Source organism: Equus asinus, chromosome 3, assembly GCF_041296235.1.
Source record: "Equus asinus isolate D_3611 breed Donkey chromosome 3, EquAss-T2T_v2, whole genome shotgun sequence".
Taxonomy (NCBI): Eukaryota; Metazoa; Chordata; class Mammalia; order Perissodactyla; family Equidae; genus Equus; species Equus asinus.
In genome coordinates this window covers 133,350,579-133,367,006 of record NC_091792.1, presented here as the reverse complement: position 1 = coordinate 133,367,006, position 16,428 = coordinate 133,350,579, and positions in this window count along the sequence as shown.

Below are 16,428 nucleotides of genomic sequence, written 5' to 3'. Positions count from 1 at the left end.
AGTTGTGGCATATCGGACGCTGCCTCAGCATGACTCTATGAGCTGTGCCATGTCTGCGCCCAGGATTCAAACCGAGGAAACACTGGGCCGCCTGCAGTGGAGCGTGCGAACTTACTCACTTGGCCACGGGGCCAGCCCCAAGGATTGTGTATTTAATATTTAAAGCATAATAGAATAGCTGAAAATGCTGATGGAAAGGATGCAGTCATAAAAGAGATGTTAATTATGCAAAGACAGAATAGGGGTAATTGATTACCATAAAATTTTAGGGAAGTTTGGAAAGCATGGAATTCAAAACACAATTTAGGAGATATCCTGCAATGAGAAAGGACCACTTCCTCTATCGGGAAAATATTTATATAGGGAGGCAGAGGTGGAGGAGAGAACCTGAACATGGGTGCAGAAATTTGTGGTGTTTCCACCTAATAGCTTCTATTTTCTTTGGAAAGAAAGAGACATGGTAATCTTCAAAATGATTGAGAACAAGGAAGTGTTAGAAATAATATGTAGAAAAGATGTGAAATAGCCATTCTACACAGTAATTGGGATTAACATTTCTGTTCATAAATTACTGGAATACATGAATTATTTTTAATAACAAATCAGATTATTCTATAACAAAAATTTCTTGCAAAATTCATCTATTCCAATAAAAGGAAGTACATACAAATAGAGAAAATTTATATAAGCAACTGTCCACAAGAATTAGTTTGTTTCCCAAAAAAACTCTATCTGCTAATGGAATTCACTGATGCAAGAAGCTCTTGAGTCAAATATTATGTCTGAATTTTAAAAAGGACTATATAACTTTATGACTAATTATGCTGCTTGTAGCTATCTAGATAAACGAAGGATAATTAGTCTTCATGCTTCAGGATATAAACTGAGAGCCAGCATACCTCTACTGCAATTGAATTCATTGCTTAAATGCTCTATTACTCAAATATGACATAAAATTATCAAAAAGATCAAATACAGCCAGTCCTAGGGACAAAAATGTCCATTGAGACAATTTTGTTACATTTTCAATATGTTATCTGTAAAGAATTAAAGTGTTTGAATGCTAAATTTCTATTTGTGTTGATTTGTACTATCAAGCAGGAAAAAGAAATGCTTCATAAAATAACCTTTAATAACATAGGAAACCAAATTGCGTATTTCCCCTAGAACTGCTATTGAGGTTAGCAGAATTGGCAGTATAGTTTCAGGAAAGCTGCTCTTAAAGGTTGACAAGAGCAGTTGAAGAGATGTGAGCAGTGGCTAAATCTATTTTATTGTTCAAGTAGCATTTAATTACTCAGTTCACACTTCTTCAACAGCACGCACTAAGTCATCAGAAGTTCACAACTGCCCTTTCTCAACTATAGCTATCAAAGACGAAAATAACACAGCGGAAAAATATCTTCTAAATGCATGTAAACACTCCTGCAAATATTGAAAATAGGGGAGATTTAGACATAAAGTTTAATAATGTCCAATAAAAAATTACCTAATCTGTTAAGTAATAGTGATTTGTTATATATAAATTTTAAGTTGGTAGGTCATCTCTTCGTTTTATGATTTAAAAACAACAAAACAAAACACTGCAACATGTTGTACCAATCTGCTATTTGTTCTTTTATTTGTTGAGAAATTCTACGAATGCTGTGTATGTCAGTCCATCCTCATTCCATCATAATCTAACCATCTGCAGATAACCCACGGTTAAAATATTGTGAATTTTCATCCTATTAGATTTTTTCCTAAAGCAATTGTTCAATCCAAAGAAATAATAAAAAGTATACAACTCTGTATACTGCAAAACCAAAAAAACTTTCCATAATAAACAAGATCCTTGGTTTATCGTTAATATATTATATGTAGAGTATAAATATATATATTTTATATATATGTATATATACATACATATTCTTCAATCTTTCTCATCCTGGAAGCTAAAAGTAAGTTCCCTCTCTGTTATTTCCAAACTTTGTGTATCTACTTCTTTGACAAGTAGAATATGAATATATATTTTTGGTCCCTGTTCAAATAAGTATTTTGAGACTAAGAGCACAAATTATATACTGAAGAAAGCATAGCCTGATATTAAGTAAACAAGATAAAATCTCTCTTTAAAGAAGAAATGTTTTACTTTAAACTTGATTTGGTATTTTGTATATCTGTATACAATTATTTAAAATTGTCTCTATTTTCTACTTATTACATACATACTTATTTCAAACTAAGTCATCTTTATTGAGAGAAACAGATAGTCATGATACTGCTTTTCCCTATGTGATGAGAATTCCCCACATTATAATAATCCAAATATAAAGAGCTATGCTGATGATAACAACAGTGATGATAGCTAGCATTTATTGAACATGTACTCTGTGATACAAACTATGGGAGCTCTTTACATGCATTATCTCATTTAATTCCTCTCAATCCTATGAAACGGAGACTGTGATTATTTCCATTTTACAGAGAAGGAAATTGAGGCTTAGGGAGGTTTAGTTACTTTTCCAAGTTCACACATCTATTAAGTACAAAACTTTGATTTGAACTTAGGTCTGTGTATTAGCAAAATGAATGTGTCCATTTACTCTGATACTAAGATATAAGAGCATTTTAAATTTGAATTTATTCTCCACCTCATAACTCTCAGCTCAACAAAAGCCAGTAGCCCCAGCAGAAATGAAAGCTGTCAGATCCAACTTCACTTGTGTATTAGAATGCAAATAGTGATGAGGTCATTGGTGACAGGTGTATGTTTGTGTGTGTGTGTGTGTTTTATAGCATTCTTGCCTGATTTGCTGGTACGTTTTTGCTCATCTGAATCAACATTTGCAGTCATCCAAATCAGTTAACTATCAAACATCAATTCTTTTGCCAAAGCATGAACAGATGCAAAAGACATCTTTATTTAAAAGAATATAAAACACATTGGCATGTTTTTGTGATAAGCTTTTGAAAGATGAATAATAAAACACCTGAATGCTTGAAGGTGGTGCTCACCTTCCACCTGGAGGAGTGCTTCCACTTGCTGCTGCATTTTATAAATTTAAATTTATAAAAAGTGTCATAACTTTAGGTAAGGGAGAGTGAAGAACTGCACAGTCTTCGAATATGAAAAAAGGAAGAATTTCACTATACGTTAAAAGAAACCTATTACCCCCAAGACTGTAAAATTGGTATCAGTAGTAGAGAAAGAAAATTTTTTAAATGGTGGCTTGTTTGTTAATCTAATCTATGCCAAAAGATGCATCCTAAAAATTTGGAAGATTGTTAATACCGGAATCAGTTCTTAGGCTTTCTACAGAAAAAGCGACTGAAAAGGGACCTACACTGGTCATGTTATAATCCAGAGAAGTAAACACATTTTAACCATCACAATTCCACCATACAAGAAGAAAATTCAGCCATCTATTACTGCAGTAGATTTCTTGCTTTCATTGCCTCTACCCTGCCAATAGTCCATTCTTAATTTTGTTTCTTTAAAGATTGGCACCTGAGCTAACAACCATTGCCAATCTTTTTTTTTTTTTGCTGCTTTTTCTACCCCAAATCCCCCCACTACATAGGTGCATATTTTTTAGTTGTGGATCCTTCTAGTTGTGGCACGTGGGACACTGCCTCAACATGGCCTGATGAGTGGTGCCATGTCCGCTCCCAGGATCAGAACTGGTGAAACCCTGGGCCGCCAAAGCGCAGTGCTCAAACTTAACCACTTGGCCACAGGGTCAGCCCCCAATAGTCCATTCTTAACTCTGCAGTTACAGTGATCCTTTTTTTCGAAATGTAACTTAGCAGATGGCATTCCTCTGTATAGACCCTCCAATGGCTGCCAATTTTCCTCAGAGTGAAAGTCAAAGAATTTATAATGTCTTCTAGGACCTAAATTATTTGTACTCCTTCCTGACTTCCTCTCCTAATCTTGTCTTGCACACTATGTTATGGTCACACTAGCCTCCTCAGTATTCCTTGAACATTATCAATTATTCCCTCACCTCAAGGGCTTACACTGGCTCTTCCTCCTACACAGAATACTTTTCCCTCAATACACTCATATCTTCCCTCTTTGCATCCTGTACTTCAACTCTTTGTTCAAATGACACCTTCTCAGTGAGGATCCTTTGACTAATTTATTGAAAGCTTTAATGCCTAATCTTCCCTTAATTTGTCTGATTTTTTCTAAAGCACTTACTATTGCTCATCATTTTCTTACTTTTTTTTGTCAACCACTCTCAGAATGCAAACTTGACAATGGAGGATTTTATTCAGATACAAACATGTACTTAAATGAGTGCCTGGCATTCAGGGGGAGCTTAATAGTATTTGGGTAATAAATAAAGAATAATTGATTTACTGATTGATTGAATGAATTAGCAGCCTTTAGTACATTCAAAGTGCTAAAGTTGATCAATAGATGTGGATTAGGCAGAACATCCCATTCGAGGAGCTGTAAATGATTCAAAAGTGAGCCAAGATATTGACTCTTTCAGACATGAGTCTGCGAGATGTGAGGGGACCCAGTCTGGGTACTTCCAGCCACAAAGAGGGTTTTGATTTTCTCTGGTGCCCTGTAAAAACAGTATTATTTTATCTGGATTTCTTAATGTATAAAACTTTAAGAAGCAAATAGTTAAGGAAAGTGAAGTGAGATCCAAATGCTTGGATTTATAGGAACTCACACTCTTTACATTGATTTCAATCTTAGTATCATAACAAAGTGAGACTGTGTGATCCTTTATCCCTCAAAAGCAGGTAGCCCCAACAAAAGTGTAAGTTGTTAAAGCCAAACTCAATTATGTATTACAGGAATAAAGATAATAAAAGTTGAACATATGATTACAGAGATAATTATAGATGTGGCTAAAAAACAGGAAAAAGGAAATGAAATGATGGACAGTATAGACAGGCATAGCAGACTGTCATTAGCTATGTAACACACATATTACACTACCTCCTATTGCCCCACAAGTCACTGAAGCTCTTTTCATTGATTTTTTTATGTCCTTTTCTTCAAATTGGATAATTTCTATTGATCTGTCTTCAAATTTACTGATCCTTTTACTGTCACTATCAATATACTGTTAAGCCCACTCAGTGATTTTTTAAAAATTTTAAGATACTGTATTTTTCAATTCCAGAATTTCAATTTGATTTTTTTCTTGTAATTCCATTTTGCTTGTGAGACATCCCATCTATTTATGCATTGTAGCTATCTTATCCTTTAAATCTTTGAGATACTTATAATAGCTATTTTAAAGTACTTTTCTGCTAATTCCAACATCTGAGTCATCTTGGGTTCTGTTCCTAGTGACTACTTTTTTCTTAGCTATATGCCACATTTTCTTGTCCAAGCACACCTTGCTGACTTTTCATATATTGAGGACATTGCCTCTGGTTCTGTCATGTTCTCTAAGGAAGATTTATTATTGTTGTGGTTGGCAAGAAAATTACTGGGCTACCACCAAGAATCTGTGGAGGCTTGATATTAACACTGGATAGTGCAGATTTGTGTAAAGTCTGAGTTATTTATCAAACTCACCTAACTTGGCAGAACTCAAACGGCAAACTCTGTCTCCACTGCAAAAAGCATTAGCTAAAATATTTGGACAATTCTTTCATCTTTCCAGCTGTAGTTTTTAGCAGGAATCCCAAACACATGAAGTTCAGGCTCAGGCAAACATTAGAGGAGAGTTTCTATGCATATTTTAGGACTCCCTCCTTTCCTGGATCCCCCCTCAATTTCAATCCACTCTGACAGCCCTGAACTCTTCCTCTGACACCTCATGTCAATTAATCTATGACTTTCGGCTTCTATTTCAAGCTGCCCCATGTCACACTGACTGGGGAGTGACTTTGTGGAAATGTCATATAACTGTGAATATCACCTAGTGAGTGTGTTTTTCTTTTCTCAAGAGTTGACTCTGTTTTAATATCTGCTTGCTTTAGCCACCCTCACTGCCTCTGAAGAGTTTATTTATATTTTACACAGTGTTTGCAATTGTTATTTGCATGAGTATTAGTCCAATGCCAGCTACTTTGCCATTTCTCAAATACTTTTGCTAATTTTTTAAGATAGATCACCACATCCTAGTTGATTTACTGTAAATTATGTTAATTGTCTCAAGGGTGTTAGTAGAAATCTTGGAACATTGAAGATAGATGTTTATCTCTCCATATCTTCAGGTAGACCTATATGGTAACCAATTTATGTATTAAAGAGAAGACCTACAATGCATTAGAAATCATTTTTCTTATTTATTTATTGCCTTATTAATTATTAAACCTTTATTCAATGTCAGATGCTGTGCTTTATGTTAGGTATATACTGTTATTCACAACAATCATGGAGCAAAACATTGTATTTCATCACTTTCTTTTCTCTATATTTATGATGGGTCATTCAACCAACCATTGATTAAACTATAACTTGTCTTTTGAAAACAAATGGATTAATAAACTACATGTTTTATGTTACTAATATAAACTCAAAATTATACTTTAATTATTTAAGTTAATGATTTCATTGTTTATTTCTTAGCACAAAGGATTTAAATGAGGGTTGCATTTGAGAAGCACAGATATTAAGCATGCCAAAAATATATAAATGATACTACAGTCAGCTAAGAATTTTAATATAAGAAGAGATTTGTATGTAGATTTTTTTTATAGTCCAGTAATTTTCCAGAAAGAAGAATCAATGTGCTAAAACTGATTTCTTCAATCATAGGTCAATAATTTTGCATGTGACTTTTATTGACTGGAGGCAGGAGAATGCAATGGCATGAAACTCAGAATTGGATTTCAAAATATCTAGAATCAAAAATCCAGTGGAGCTGAAAGAATTTCACCTTAATAGCATATAGGTATATAGAACATCTGGACATTATTATTGTAAGTACACACATACAGAATATATGCTCTTTTTATTTTAAATGTTTAAAAGCTGTGATGTACACAATCCCAAAGCCCTTCTAGTCTACTATAAACATGGAAAGTAATGTAGTAAAGGGTGATTAACTTTCTCTAAAGCATGCTTCAGCAGAACAACTTCCTTTTATTGTTTTATGCACACAAAAACCTTCCACCACATAATAAAAGGTAGGAATCACCAATGTAATGGACAAATGCCCCATTAAAAATAATTGAGACAGCTAAGCATTAAAGTCTGGATACTTATCCATTCCTTGATTAATTTATTGAACTATATATCACTCTCTTCAATACATTTTCAGGCAAAAGTTTTACAGTGGGGTTTCCTGAATAGCCTATTTTACTTGCCAAAGGGAGTAAAAATGGGAGGTATATTTGTCTCCTTGAAAAGGTTATGAAACTATTTTGTAAAAACTTTCCCTTGGGGGCTTTCCAGAAACAACTGGGCCAATTCTATGTCAAAACACAATGAACAAAACACATAAGAAGCCCAGACTTTTTGAACCAGCAGCTGGACTACCTGCGGCTCTCCTTAACAAGCGGGCCAAGTCCACCTGGTAACAGAATGAACACAAGATATAAAAAGATCAAAATTGTTTGAACAGCAGCTGTTCTACCTGCAGCACTTAATCTTTCCTGGCATTCTGTTAGAGACACACATTCCTCAGGCTAACAGGACTAAGAACCATTTTGCTGACTGCTGTGCCTCTGGGACATGCTCAGTAACAGCTCTTTCCACAAGTGTTTGGAAAGTGTCAGCTATACACTTGAACAACATAAGGAAGTAGCAATTTTTATTTCATTTAGTTGTAAAGAAGTGAATGTTAACAGTCAGCCTCACTGATGGAATACAAACCCATATATTGTTGAAGTTCTAATTTTGCCAATCAGATATTTGAGATATTTTAAAGTGTCCTAGCAATAATACTAACTAAAATGAAATCTATATTTAGAATAATACAATGATACAATGTAGTCTGTAACTTAAATTAAAAATCAAAGACATATAAAATGACAGATGAGTAAATTCGTTGTGTCCATCACAGTTCTAAGTGATATAGAGAGATTAGCTCATTTAATCCAGCACTTGAAGGAGTAGGAACCATAAAGACCAGGGATCCAAGGCACTGAAAAGTTAAGTAACTTATCCACGACTATGTAATTCACAATCTGCAGAGCTGGCATTCAAACACATGCCATCTGGTTACAGAGGCCATGTTTCTGATAACAATGAAATGCTGTAGGGAGGTGAATGTCCACTGGAAACATTTCCTTCAATGAGCTATAGACTGAAATATGCATGAATGCTTTGAATTTTAAATTGTTTAAAATGTATAATCCAGCTCTTTACATATTAACTGTGGTTATTGACTTCATTTATACATTATATTGTACAAATACACAAAAATACTTCATACAGATTTTATGTTATATTTCTCAATTTTTTGTAAATGCGACAGTTATAAATAATCCGTACTGTCAGCACAAATCATAAGAATATTCAGACCACAGAAAAACTTATTGTCTCCTGGGGTTTTCTTCATCAGGTCACTTTTAGTGAGCGATAATTTTATCTGGTTGGAATCCATTTATTCCTCTACAATCTAAAAATCTCAGACTCTGAAGATAGACAAAGTTAGGATTTCACCAAGCTTTGGAAGAGTTTAGTTGTGTAGCCTAAGATGTAGAGCCACTGCTCTTTAATTCTCACTTGGATTATGGGGATGATAATAAAATCTGTCACATAACAATTACTGTGAGTGTATACTAAATGTGATAATATCTAAAATACTTGTACATCAGGGACAAATACAACATACTCAGCACTAGATGACCAACCAGCCCAGTTTGCCCAAGACCACCTTGGTTTTACCAAAGAAACTCCTCAGTTCCAAACCAAGACAGTTGGCCACCCTATACTACTCACACAAAGACAGCTTACGTATATGTATCTTCATGCTTTTGAGAACATGATTAAAATTTCTTAAAACTAAAGCTAGATAGACAAATTAGCAACATACAATGCCTCAATTGTCCAAAATTTAACTTTCCTAGAATTTCAACAGAAATATTACCAAAAACCAGGGAGAAAAAGGCCTCTTAAAAAGCAAAACAAATGCCTCAAATTTCATGAATACAGTCCGTATGGTTTCCTCATATAAGAAACAGTCTCAATTTCCACTATTCTTCCCTCAAACAGTTCTAGCAAGTCTCACTATCTGCTTTGCAAACTAATAGCAGAATAGGAGCAAGAACACAGGGTGAAAAGAAGAGGCTACTGCGGACAGCCACACTCAGAATTGAATTTCTAGATCTTCCTAAATGGAAGTAATCTTCAAATAGTAGTACAACAAAGTTCAAGGTTCTCAGAAAAATGATTCCAGTAAAGATGCAATGATAGCTGGACTTCATTCATACAGTTTAAATTACAGGCTGGCAGCTAAGAATAATATAGAAACATGAGCAAACGTGAGCAAATCTAGCATCATTTATTGGAGGAATGAGAAGGGGACGGACAAGGTGATTTGTCTTGCCTCAAGGGACAGCAAAAGGAAATGCAGAAAATTGACCATAGGTAGCATTATATCGACCTTTATCTTTATATTGTTACAGAAGATTTTATTCATTCAGCTAACAAGCATTTATTGAGTGCCTACCACATTCTAGGAATACAGTCTTGAACAACAGAGTCACTTTTCCTGTTCATTCTACCCAAAAAGAACAAAAAATTAATGAACAAAATAATAATGGACAGTAAAACGTGCTGTAAAAGAAGTAAAGTAATCGATAAAAGAATGACTCCGAGGGCACTTAACACAGGATGGTCAGGGTGGGCCTCTCCAGAGACGTAGCATTTGAGCTGAGATCTGAATGACGAGAAGCAACCTGCCATGTAAAAGAGCCTGAGGAGCATCTCAGTTCAGAGACTGGGAAGGCTAAAGACCTCGAGGAAATAAATGGCTTGGTCTGTAGAAGAGGAAAGAGAAGAGATGACTGTGGTTGGAGGGTACTGATAAAGAGTCACAGAAGTCCGAGATGCGTTTTGGACAAGTAGATAGAGATGATGTCTTGTGGGCCATGAGACCATGATAAGGTAGTCATAAGTCAGCGGAGGCTTTTAAGCAGAGGAGTATCCCAATCTGATTTACATATGTATTTGTTTCCTAGCACTACTCTAACCAAGCACTATAAACTGAATGGCTTAAAACAACAGAAAATCATTCTGTCATGGTTTTAGAGGCTCAAAGTCTGAATCAAGATGTTGGCCACGCAGTGCTGTCTCCAAAGCCTTTAGGATAGTACCCTTCCCAGATTCTTCCAGACATTTCTGGATACCCCCAGGCATTTCTTGGTTTATGGCAGCATGACTATAATCTCTGCTTTTAACGTCTCATGGCATTTTCCTTGTGTGTCTTGCTGTCTTCACAGGACCATCAGTCATGTTGGATTAGGGACCCACCCTGCTCCAGCATAACCTCATCTTAACTTAAATAATTATTTCTTCAATGACCCTATTTTCAAATAAGGTCACATTCTGAGGTACTAGAGGTTAGGAATTTGACTTATTATTTTGCGGGGACACAATTTGACCTACAACAACATGGATAAGAGATCATTTTTGCCTCGCTATAGCACAAATAGTTTAAAGGGCAGGAGTGAAAGGAGCCTAGTTACTCATTGCCATAGTTCAGGTAAAAATACGTTAGTGTCTTGTTCTAAGTTATAAGCAGTAAAGATTGAGAGAAGGTATTGTGGAGGGCAATGGACCAGACTTGCTTATGAATAAATGTGAAGGATGGACAAAGAAAGACAAATATAATTCTGGCTTTTTTAATGGTAACAACTGAAAGATGAACGGTGGCATTAACTGAAATGGGAAATATCGGCAAAATAATAGCAAACAAATGTAGGGTGTAGGAGGAAGTGTATGTACTTGTGTGTTTGCCCGTGTGTGTGTGTGTGTGTGTGTGTGTGTGTTTAATGTGTTAAGTTCGATACACATATCAGATCTTCAAGTGGAGGTACTTGATATATCAGTCTGAAGCTCAAGGGGGAGTAATATAAATGGGTGTTTCAGTTACTTATTGATGGTATTTCTAACCACAGACTGCATGAGAAACCACAAGGAAGGAGGCCAGGACTGAGCCTTGAGGCACTTCAACAATCTAAAAAGAGGGCTTATACAGAACTGTTTCTGAAGCATGTCAGGAAAAATGGAATTCTTCAGCAATATAGCTGCTAAAAAGAGATAAAGAGGTGAAATCTAAATAGAATGTAGATTCTGCTTTTCTATGAGATGATGGTATGTAACGGTTGTGGTGGTGTGTGTGCCTGCACATGCTGGGGGAGTTGTCATGAAGATTATTCCCAGTATAAAGGTCCTTTCTATGGAGATATGGATATACACTTGGTATTAAATGTTATGTATAAATAAAAGTCTGTGCAAGAGGCTATTTGTCTCTATTGATAATTGTGGTGGCAGAAGTGAAAGAAACTCTCCTGTGACCCATTCACTCTCTTTATTAGGAAGTGGGGGCTTCTGGGAAGTCATATAACATAGTCTAATCTTGTAAATACACTAATAAATGTCCTTCCTGGTAGTCGACTAATGATATTTACTAGGAGGAAGATTCTTATCTATGTAATGGTCTTGCTTTTGATAAATAAACTCAGAATCTATAGATTTATGGAAAATGTCACATAAGCTGGTGTATAAAATGGAGAGGTTTCCTAAATTAAATGCTCCAGGATGTGTCAGGTAATATTTCACATTCTTCACTTAGAGATTCATCTTTTCTGTGCCAGAGTCCATATCTAATGTAACAAAGAATTGATCTGGAGAGACACCCTCGATATAGATGCCTGTTCTCTCTCTGTGTTTCTTGTGCCTTTTGATAGCTTGCATATTTGAAATTATTAGTAATTCTTGTAAGTAGGTAAGATTTCTGATTCGTGTGAATCTGATTTGCCAAATGTATCATTTTTGTTAAGTAACTACTCTTATTCCACTCTCCTGCCTCCTAAAAGATGGTCCCTTAGAGCATTTCTTCACAGAAACTAAAACTCTGGAAAAGAATCATACTAGGGACCTTGAACTCTCATAGGGCCCCTAACTTTCAGTGATGGCTACAGCTGCCTAGGGGCAAAAAAACAGGGTTCTAAAATAATTAGTTTGGATATTTGAGATCATGGGCTGTGAAGAAAATTTTCAACTCTATTTCCACACTGTTCTATACTATTTATTAGTGTAGAAAATCTCTAATGCATATTGGAAAGAGTCCAAGGTAGAAATTAGTCAGACTGGAAAACTGTTGATGTCTAAGAAGTGAGACTTAAGTTATGAGGAAAATTTAAATGTTTTACAATATTTATTCTCTGGCGATCTCAGACGGTTAAGATGTCATTGTCCGTACGTTGAAGAGAGAGCACTCCATATCAATTATTTGGACTCTATTATCTAAAATACTCAATATAGAAAGTTGATATTTTCACATCACAAGCATTGGTTTAAACTGTTTTCATTCATGTCGAAAGTCCTTCCTCTTTTTCCTTTCTTTAACCTTTCCCACTCTCACCTGCCATTTCAACCACCCAGAGCTATTTGGGAAATATGGCCTCAGCAGAACAGAGAACAAAAGAGTCAAATAGTCTGATTTAGTCCCATTTGTTTATTTTTTCCTTTGTTCCCCTTGTCTGAGTAGACACGGTATTCGAAAAGATGCTGCCAAGACTGATGTCAAGAAGGTACAGCCTATATTTTCTTCTAGGAGTTTTGTGGTTTCAGGTATTACATTCAAGTCTTTAATCCATTTTGAGTTAGTTTTTGCATATGGTGTAAGATAAGGGTCTACTTTCATTCTTTTGCATGTGGTTACTACAGGGGAAGGAGGTTGGGGGCTGGGCAAAAAAGGAAAAGGGGTACATATATATGGTGATGGATAAAAACTAGACTATTGGTGGTGAGCATGATGCAGTCTATACAGAAACTGATAAATAGTAATATACACCTGAAATTACACAATGTTATAAACCATTGTGACCTCAATATAACTGAAAAAAAAGTCAAATACCACTGGTAAATGTAAAAAAAAATTTTTTTGTATCAATAACTTAAATATTATTTTAAGTATTCAATCCATGTAATAGTAACAAAATAAATGGTCACTTCAGTGTTTTCCAAGTCACTCCAGACCTCACGCTTTCCTATTCTTCTCTGTGGGGTGAATAAGATTAGGGGTCTATATTCCATCACCCATTGACATCTGCTAAGGTCTGACATGTGCTAATACCACATGATTCCTGGCTTCTTTCCTCCTGGCTCTGCCCTTCCATAAAGAGTAAAGTCCTACCTCATCTCTGCTGACACAGATCACATCAGTTATTGCTTTTTTTGTCTTCATAACTTCTGAAAAACTTCCGGTGGTTGCCTCTGACTTGACAAATTGATGTACCCTCTCCTAAGCCAACGGGTAAGTGTCTGATCTTTCAGTCCATGCTATAGAAAATGCCACAGGATTCCCTCTCAATGCCCCTGGCACTGATCAAAGCCAGTTCTCTTCTGCTATTGCTGCAAATATTGGCAATGGACACCTCTGCTAAGCTACTCTATACCAGGATTCTGTGAAGGAATTAAGACAGAAGTCATTTCTACACATTCATGTGCTAAAATATACACTCTAGATCAAAGTCCCTTGCCAGAGATTTCCAACACTATTAGATTTATTATTTTCTCTGATGACACTTCCAGCTCAGTTATGAAATCTTTACCAAGTCTAGGATAGAAAATCTAACCCTTAAATCAGCAAATAGTCTTCCAAAACCTGGTGTTTATTTTTAAATAACTTTGACATTTAGAATGTAAACATACTCTGAGAGGTCAAAAACTTTTTTTTTTCAAATTATTATGATTTTTTAGATTTTGAAATGCTCTTTTAGAATCCAAAAGGTAATAATCGAGTCTTTTTATGCTCTGGTGGTCCACTGAGACTACATTTCCCAGATGGCCCTAGATGGTTAAAATGGCATGTGTGGGAGTGGTAAGGATTCAAAAAGGGGGAAGAATTATTGGGATGAGTAATTACATCAGTTTAAATCAAACAACCACCTTGCTGCAGGATTGATTCTAGGAAAAGAGTGGTGGTGGCATAGTTTTTGAGTCTTTTCAAATTCCTACATGAAAACAAGTAGAACAAATGGGTAGCAAAATGAAAAACTTATGAACAACTCTTAAAATTCCACCGGATAAAAACATATCTTTACGAACTCAAAAGTACAAGTCACAGTAAAAATTACGGGCGTGGTCTCAGTGTCTCTGCAGGAGAAGGCAAAGGGTAGGAACAAGGTACCTGAGATGGACCTGAGAAAGAAGAGCTCCAAAATAACCCAGAAGTACTCACGAACTCATGAAGAGAAAAGTTCAGAACAGCAGCTGAAATGGGGAAAGGTTTTGCCCAATCAAGAGGGTGAGTGCGAAGGGTCCATGGTAAGATATCTTAGGGACTTCAGCAGCCATCTATAAACACTTGAAACTGAATATCCAGAACTTCTTTCCAGGACAGGGCCTTATATTGAGGAGAAAGTGCTAGGAGTGAAAATTTAGCAGGAAAGTGATATTAGAAAGTGAAAATCGATGTAAGAGTAGAAGAGATGATAGAAGCAGGAAATCCTAAAAATCAAGTCACCATGCATTTGTTCACTAAACAGAAGATAGAAGAGGAAGTTATGTGAAGGTAGAAACGATATCTTGAGCCATACTTTCTTCTAAAAGTTTAGAGAAAGCAAATTCAAATAAAATTAAACCATAGAAAATTATCAAGATTATTATGGATTGAATTGTGTCCCCTCACATGCCATATGCTAAAGTCCTAACCTCTAGTACCTCAGAACGTGACTGTATTTGGAGATAGGGTTTTTAAAGAAGTAATCATTTTAAAATGAGGTCATTATGGTGGCTCCTGGCTAGTATGACTTGTTTCCTAATAAAAAGGAGAAATTTGGAGACAAATGCACACACAGAAGAAACACCATGTGAAGATTTAGATTTATGATACCACAAGTAGTAGAATTTGCAATGTTACTCTAAGACTGCTGTGTGCATAATGTGGAATAAATTTAATAGGAAATTATGGGATATCTTAATTCTTTTATTCATTATGTCCTTGAGAACAAGAATTCTCAGAGCAGAAAAAAGAAATGTAGATTTAATACAAAACCTTAAACTTAAAAACCTGGGCCGAAATTTAAATTGGAAGTATTAATGTGAGCGGGCCTGGAAACAATGATAAATTTGGAAGCCATAGGAATCTCTAGAGCTAAGATCATAGCTTGAGATTCCATTACCCATGAAAAGAAACCAGCACTCCTTGAAGAAATGCTGATTCCAGGTCTCGGGCAGAAAATGTCTATGATGACCTGGAATATCTTACTCATACCAAATACTGAGAAGGATAACAAAGTGAACTGAGGTTACACCAGTCAACTAGGGTGACGCTAAACAAAGAAAGAAAGAAAGAACAACAACAAACGAAATGTGCCAATTAAAAGTATCTTCCACTGACTGGAAAATATAATCTCCAAATAGAATAACTGCCATTGTTTGAAACTCATTATATTCATTTAAATTTATGAATTGAAAATTATGTCAAAAAAGAAAAAACAAATTGGTCAACTTTGAAGGATGATAGGGAATCAATTCATTATTTTGAAAATTGGTAAATCTGGTAAATAAGAGGAAATTGCAACTACTTAGTCTATTTTTTCCTGTACTGACTGGACCTAGTAATCAATAATCAAATGTAGATGATGTACTGTCTCTTTATAAAAAGTATTGCAACTCATAAAATAAGAAAGAAGTGAGTGAATTAGTACCACCGTTTTGCAACCACATCCAATGAATTGTTGGATCTACTAGGCATTGTGTATCAATAGCATCACTAACAAAGACAATCAGAAATCATGTACCTTCTACTGCAAGAACACACCTCTGTCTATAATCTTGACAAAGGGATCAGACAAGACTCTGATCAAGCCTCTGCACCCAGCTACCCACATGCAATCAGCAAACCCAGACTGCTGAAACGTTAATGGATAGATTATAAAGAAATGAAAGCAGTGAAGGTGGTACTTATAGATATAAAAAGAATTTTAAAATATACCACAACTTTAAGAAAATAGGCAAAACTATACTCTCAGAATGTGCTTTTAGTGATAAAACTGTAAAGAAATTTAAGAAAGTGGTTACTATAAAAGTCAGAATAATGGCTGGTGTTGGGGGAAGGAGGAGTTTGAAATTGGGATGGGACACAAGAGGAGCTTCTAGGGTGGGTGGCGAAGTTACATTTCTTGACCTGGGTGTAAATAAATTAAATGCAAGTTACCCTTACAATAACTCATCGAGTGATACATTTGTTTACTATGATTTATCTATATATGAGTCTTATTTTACAATAGAAAAGATGTTTTTAGACTACATAAATTTGATATTAAATATTTGTGTTGTGTACT